Genomic DNA, 6,751 nt, shown 5'->3' with positions numbered 1-6,751 from the left:
TCCCCATTATTCCATCGAAAAAGCCATAATTTAAATTACTCTTCACACATTGTAATGCTGTTCTTCATTGTTCGTAATGAAGGTCGGGCCTGTGAGATAATATTCTATTATTGGCTGGAATTGACTGGCTTTGTAGTCTTGCTGCATTTGACAAGTGTACGAGTTAAGAAGAAGCAACTCATTTACATAGAAAATGCTATGCTATAAGTAAAACAGAGCATGTCCATGGCCACATATAGCAATGTGTTGGTGGATTGATTACACTACTCTGAGGGCCTTTTAAAAAGATGCATACATTCTCTTGAGTCCTAATGACTAAGAATAACATAAAGTCTGTAGATGGAAGGGATTTGCCCAACTGTGTCCCCCTCACCCCTTAATAACTATCTACTATCTTGCTTCTGCAAGACCCATAGCTCTACTTTTGACACCTAATAGAAAAAAGAGAATATTAACTGCAGCTTGATGCAACAAAGCCTTTACCCTAGCTGAAATAAAATGTTCATAAGTTATTTATAGAGTTCTCAGAAATTTTCTCCTCGTGTTTGATTTAATTCTCATTACATTTTGTGAAAAAATGATTTTTTCTTAGTAGTCATTATCTCAGAGATTCAGAGCTTCTGCCATCCCTCAGTTTCTCCTTCATATGGAACTTAAGATCAATCTAAATATAAATCTAAATTCCTGCTCATTGTGTTACCAAGACAGATCTGGGAAAATGTTATTTCCTCCCTATTGTCAAGACTGGTGATATGGAAATTGATGTCTCTTTCACCAAGATTAAGTGACCTAAGTCATGTATCACAAGACCTTCATTTTAATATAGCCCACTTCCCAGTGTGTTGACCAATCAGACTTAATTGGCACCCTTTGGGTGCCAATCTTCAAAGGGCATATAACTCTGTACCCCTAAATCCCAAATTGAGCCAGTTCTGAACTGGACCCCTTAGAAGGGCTCAGTTCTAGACTGTAGCTTCTATGCAATGCATTTTGCCGGCTTGTGAGAGAAATAAAACATGGACACAGAGTCTATTTTTGTTTGTTTTTCTTAAAACAAACTCTGTGAGAGGTTGACAATTTATTTGGCTTGTGAGTAATTATTTTAAAAGCTGATGTGAGGTAGCCAGGAGGCATAGTGGATAGGATTCTGGACTTGGAGATAGGCAGACCTCAGTTCAAATCCTGCTTCTGACATTTACTAGCTGTGTCACCCTGTGAAAGTCACATAATCTTCTTGTCCCTCAGTTGTTCTTTATAGATCTAAATCTGATTTAATGATCCCTACTAATTAATTTCCTGATAGAAAGACTTTGAATCAAAGGTGCAGGATTTGAAACTGTAACTTCACAAGATACATATAATGGGAAGTTGAACATTTAGTTGTCCTATGGATTCAATCAAACCTGGAGGACCCAAGTGAGTAGTATATGAGGAATTATTAGTCATGTGTGATGAAATCTGCTTTAGAGAAGTTCAATTTCATTCCTTTGAAAATAGGGGTTATATTGTAAGGCTCTAAGCAAAAAGATAATACTGATCAAAAATGATTATTATGCCTCTCCCCCTTTCTTCATATTTCCTACAGAAGGCAAATCTGAGATCAGGATGGTGTGCTCCAACCTCTTCCACTGTTTGAACTCCTCCATGTGCCAGGCTCTCTGCCAGGTCCTGAAGATTCAGCAGAACCAACAGTGTCTTATGGCCACACTCAACCAGATGCATCACTGTGGCAGCCCCAAATGACCCACAGCCAGCCTGGCCCCATGAATGGCTGTGCCCAGCTCAAGGCCATGGTGCTGAAGATGATGATCCAGAAGCCCAAGAATCCCAATTCTGCCAACCACAAGTGCTGCCATGTGCTCCTGAGCACAGGCTATGAGGCTATCTGCTTCATCCCTGGCAAGGGCCACAGTCTACGTGGTCATGGTGTAAGCAGGTCATACCAAGGACCTGCCAGGCATCCAGCTCAAGGTCATGCAGGGCAAGTATGACTGTGGCCACATGCAGAAGAAGAAATGATAAGGAGGAATGCTTTTGGCCACACTTGGGGGTGGCTGGCACAGATGGACAGACATGGTGGGAGGCCCAGGCTGCAAATAGGTAAATAATACCATCATGATGACCGTTTAAAAATTATTATGAGAGTATTTGAAGCATTAGCAAGGCAGACTTACTCAAGGAGGTAGAGTCATTACTTAACCTTCTGAGCCTCAGTTTCCTCATCTGTGAGATTAAGTTATGAATTATCTATCTTACAGGGCTGTTATAAGGGAACAATTTTTGTGCTTCAAAATGTAAGCAATCAAGACTCTAGATGATATACAGTAATTTTTTTTTCCTTTAATGGAAGGGACAATAAGAATAATTTCATTAACTTTTTTCTTCTTTTTTAGATGTGAACTTAACAACCATCTATAAACCCAAATATTTCAAAATAAAAATAACAGAGACTTGGATAAGATATTGTGAACTTCTATAACATGCAATCTGCTTATGTTTAAGAAATATATATTCATATAATTTAACAAGGTATTAACAAAACTGCCCCATATGAATGTTTCTCCTTCTACACTTTTTGTCTTCTGTGCATTTAAAAATGTTTTATTTATACTTTTTGGCATATCTATCATTAATCTATCTGACAATTCCCTAAGTGAAATTTTCCTTTACTATGAATACGAATTTCAAAGAACAAATGGAGAAAAATGTTATAAAAATATATGAGTAAAAAAAAATATGATGATATCTCATGGAAAGAGGAAAAGCTGATCTATGGGTAATCTATATGATCTTTTGTTATCTTTGAGATGTTAAGATAAATTGAGAAAAATCCCCCATCATTTTGGGTATGTCACTGGTAGAGAACTTAAAGATAAATAGAACAGGATAGCTAGGCACAGATGGGTTAATATCTATATGTTTGGAGAGAAGACCTACACTGAGGAGGCCACAGGCCCATTTGAGTATTACTATCAGGCAACTAGATGGTATAGTGGATAATGTGCTGGGACTGAAATAAGAAATACGTGAGTTCAAATTTAGCCTCAGATACTTACTAGCTATGTGATCCTGGGCAAATCATTTAACTTCTTTGCCTCAATTTCCTCAATTATAAAAAAAAATGTGGATAAACAATAGCACTTATCCCAGTATTTTTGTGAAAATCAAATGATATGTTATGTGGAAAGGACTTGATACAGTACCTGGCAATAGTGCTATAAAAATGCTAGCTATTACTATTAGCTATTAATATCCAAACCTCTTCTCTCTCTTTTTCTACATAGCAAGGGATTCTTTTTCATGTACATCCCCATACTATAGCATCTACTCTTCTACTGTCCATCTTGGTTCAATTTAATTTAACCTGACAACCAATAATGAAATTTGCAAGACATAGAAAAAGAGTGGCATAGATTTCAGAATTAGCTTTGGAAGTCAGAAAAACCTGCATTAAAATCCTCCCTTTGAGACTTATAAGGTGTGTGACCATAGGCAAGTCATTTAACCAGTTGCAGGTATGTGGCTAATCTGTAGTGATGGAGTGAGATTTTAAACCAGGAGATTACTACACCAATAAATGACTTTACCTTTCCTCCTCCCAGCCTCCTAACTTCCCATGAAAAGGACTATGACAAAAACAACAAAGTTGATGACATCATCTCCAACAGAAGTAACATTAGATGCCAGGCCTATAAAATAAGATAAAAATGAAAAAAACAAACAAACAAACAAACTTCAGTTCAAAAGTGTCCTTTCATGTTTTCTCATAGACCATAGAAGGAGAAGATGCTTTTATCTTCCTTTCCATTAGGTACAATTGAAGTCAGTCTCAGCCCTTCTCTTAGTCTCACAATGAGGTGTGAGTAAGTAACCAATGGGACCATTCCATGTGTACATTTACAAACAAACTTCTAAAAAAGTTCCTAAGTCAGATGAAGCTCTATATGAAATGCCGGATTTTAGAGAATCTTTGGAGGCAATGTTCTTTGAAATCAACATTTTTTTTTATCCTAGCATATATTTGGTGATATGTATTCAGAAATTACTTAGAGTGCTTTGTAAATATTTAAGGCAAAGACATATAGTTTTCCATAGAAGAGTGTTTAAAGAGAGATGCCCAAGGCAAAAGATGCCATTATAAAGCAGACAATGCCTCAAAAATAAAATATTATCAAAATGGCCCTCTCTGTAGCTTTTGTAGCTCATATACTTCTAGGTAAAAATATAGGCCTTTTTATTCCACAAATAGTAATGGATCTGTGAATTCATCAATGTGGATACTTCCTATAGTGGTATAAATCACAATCCATCCTTCCATGCTCCTCATGGATGATTCTTGTCTATGTCCTCACATAAATCCACAAAAAAGTATATCTAATTCACTGATACCTTTCTCTGCTGCTCTTTACATTTTCAGGGAACCCATGAAAAACCCAGGTTGAACATCCTTGATCACAGTATCTGACTTCTTTTTCTGTTCATACATGTTCTTGACAAGGTATTACCTTCTCTTAACTTTAATTTTTCCATCTGTACAATGGGGATGATACTACCTGTAGTACCTATCTCACTTGTGAACTCAAATGAGATACTGATGAGGATGGGAAGTAGACCCCAAAAAGGAAAAACCCTGGACTTTCCCACAGGTCAAATCCCTGGTGCTGGCCTGCAGCTATAATCCCATCAACTGGCTTTTCATTGTGGTTATGCCCAATCTCCCAATTCTCTTGTTACCCTAAACCTAACCCAGCTATCCATTGTCTTATCTCCCTATCTCCCCCCCATTTCCCACCCTTAATCCTAACTAGGCTCTGTTCTCCCTTGGACACATGGTCCAGGTCCTAGAAGTTCTGTTTACCCCAGTTTACTGGCCACTCCCATACAGATCTCCTTAGACCCTCCTGCAGTCACCCCAAATTACTTGGCCACTACTAGACCCCTCCCACAGTCTTTCTGTATATAAGGTCCATTTATCTCCATTAAGGTGCTTAAATTCTTAAAATCTAGCCACATGCTCAGATTCTTAAAATCTAGCCAATAGCTCACTAATGTTCAGACTCCTTAAGAGTCTGCCCAATATGATGCATGTTCCAATAAACCTTGTCTTTGGCTGAAAAAAGGTTTGGGTCAAATTCTTTTGGGCAGGACCCATGTGTTCTGATTTTGGGGTCCCAGCACCCCTGAACCCCTAAACCTCAACAATACTGTACATTAAGTGTTTTCTAAACATTAGAGTGCTACAGAAATGGTGATTACTATTAATTACCTGGGAGCACCATGACTCACTTACACTGTTATTAGAAGCACAGAAGTAAGGAAATAAGAGGTTACAAAGGGAGAATGGAAGCAAGGAGGGTGATGGGGATATAGGAAAATGCTTACCCCATACTTTGGGTGACTCAGATGGGACAAATAGACAAAAATGAGGAGATGGTGAGTGATACAGCACTCACACCTTGGTAAAGGGTAAGTTCTTTTAAGGCAAGTACTGCTTTTTGTTTTCTTTCTTTTACCTTTCCATGGTAAGCTTTTAATAAGTGCTTGTTAAATTAAATTGAAAGAAACTTTTTTTTGTTTGTCTGTTTTTTTTCCTGGTCAAATAATAAAACTGAGCCAAATGGCAACTAGAATGTTGAAGGACAATTTATGCAAATAGGGATCAGTTGAAGAAATTAGGGTTTTGTAGCCTGAGGACAGGACAACTAGTTGGGAGTATTATTGTCCTCAATTACTTAAAAGATTAGCACTGGGAAAAATGATGGTACTCAAAGTGTATGATTGGAGGGCAGAACTGTTACTAGAAGGTACAAAGAAAGCAAGTTGATGCTTGACATGGTGTGGGGGGAGGTTAACTAATAAATAAAGCTGTCAAAAAATGGGGTCAACTCTGTCATGAAGTAGTGAGTTATCTAGTCAATGAAGATCTTCAAGCAAAGGCTGAATACTCATTTGCTGGGTATTTGGTAGTGGGGATTCTATTTAAGGTATGGGTTGGCCTGCTTAATCACTGAAGTCCTTTCCTTTCTGTTGGACAAAGATGTTAAACATCCCCCAATGTAACAATTTTCTCTCTTCTCCTCATGTTGACTGAGGTCACTATTTCATACATTCTTATAAGCTCTTCCAGACAAGGATTTTTTTTTATTGCCATTTTGAAAACAGAGAAGATAAGTATTTAAATATAGTGATTAGTTGAAAGTGATGCAACAAATCTTATTATTTAATTTTTGTCTATAATATAATTCACAGGGGCTAGACAGTAAAAACCAGGTGTAAATAAAAGCTAGCTAGATATGTTCACCTAACTTCTTTTGTGCTTCCAAATGAATGGAAGGAAGGAGGGAAGGAACGATATAATTTTAACTTTTCTTCTGTTAACAGCTGTACTGAGATAGATTATTAGTAACTCTCGGTTCTAACTTCATCCTCAGTGAAAGATCTGGAGGTAATAATTTTGTTTAATCCTTTAATATACATTCACAGAATCCATCATCTAATTTTATGTCTACATGCAACATTTCCTGGTCAGTTTTTCATCTATTTGAAGAATATTTCATTAATAAAATTGCTTTCATGTCCTTACTTTGAGACTCATCTAACCAAAGGTTTATCTATTGGTCTTTTTGCCCAAAAAAACAGAAATAGGGTTCCATTGTTGAAAAATATTTTTTTTAATTTCAAGTGAAACTTTTTACACCTTAAAATAGAGTGAAATGATCCTCCTCCCACCTCTATTGTATTCCCAGCACCT

The 6,751-nt window shown here is 37.1% G+C and overlaps 1 pseudogene; it reads left to right on the top strand.

Moving 5' to 3' along the window:
- The first annotated feature begins 1,605 nt into the window (after positions 1–1,605).
- LOC114039675 lies at positions 1,606–2,019 on the top strand (annotated as a pseudogene).
- The last annotated feature ends 4,732 nt before the right edge of the window (positions 2,020–6,751 follow it).

Source organism: Vombatus ursinus, unplaced genomic scaffold (genome assembly GCF_900497805.2).
Source record: "Vombatus ursinus unplaced genomic scaffold, bare-nosed wombat genome assembly UNPS02012179.1, whole genome shotgun sequence".
In the NCBI taxonomy this organism is placed as follows: Eukaryota; Metazoa; Chordata; class Mammalia; order Diprotodontia; family Vombatidae; genus Vombatus; species Vombatus ursinus.
Note: the sequence above shows the minus strand (reverse complement) of the source record. Positions and strands in the feature narration are given on the sequence as shown.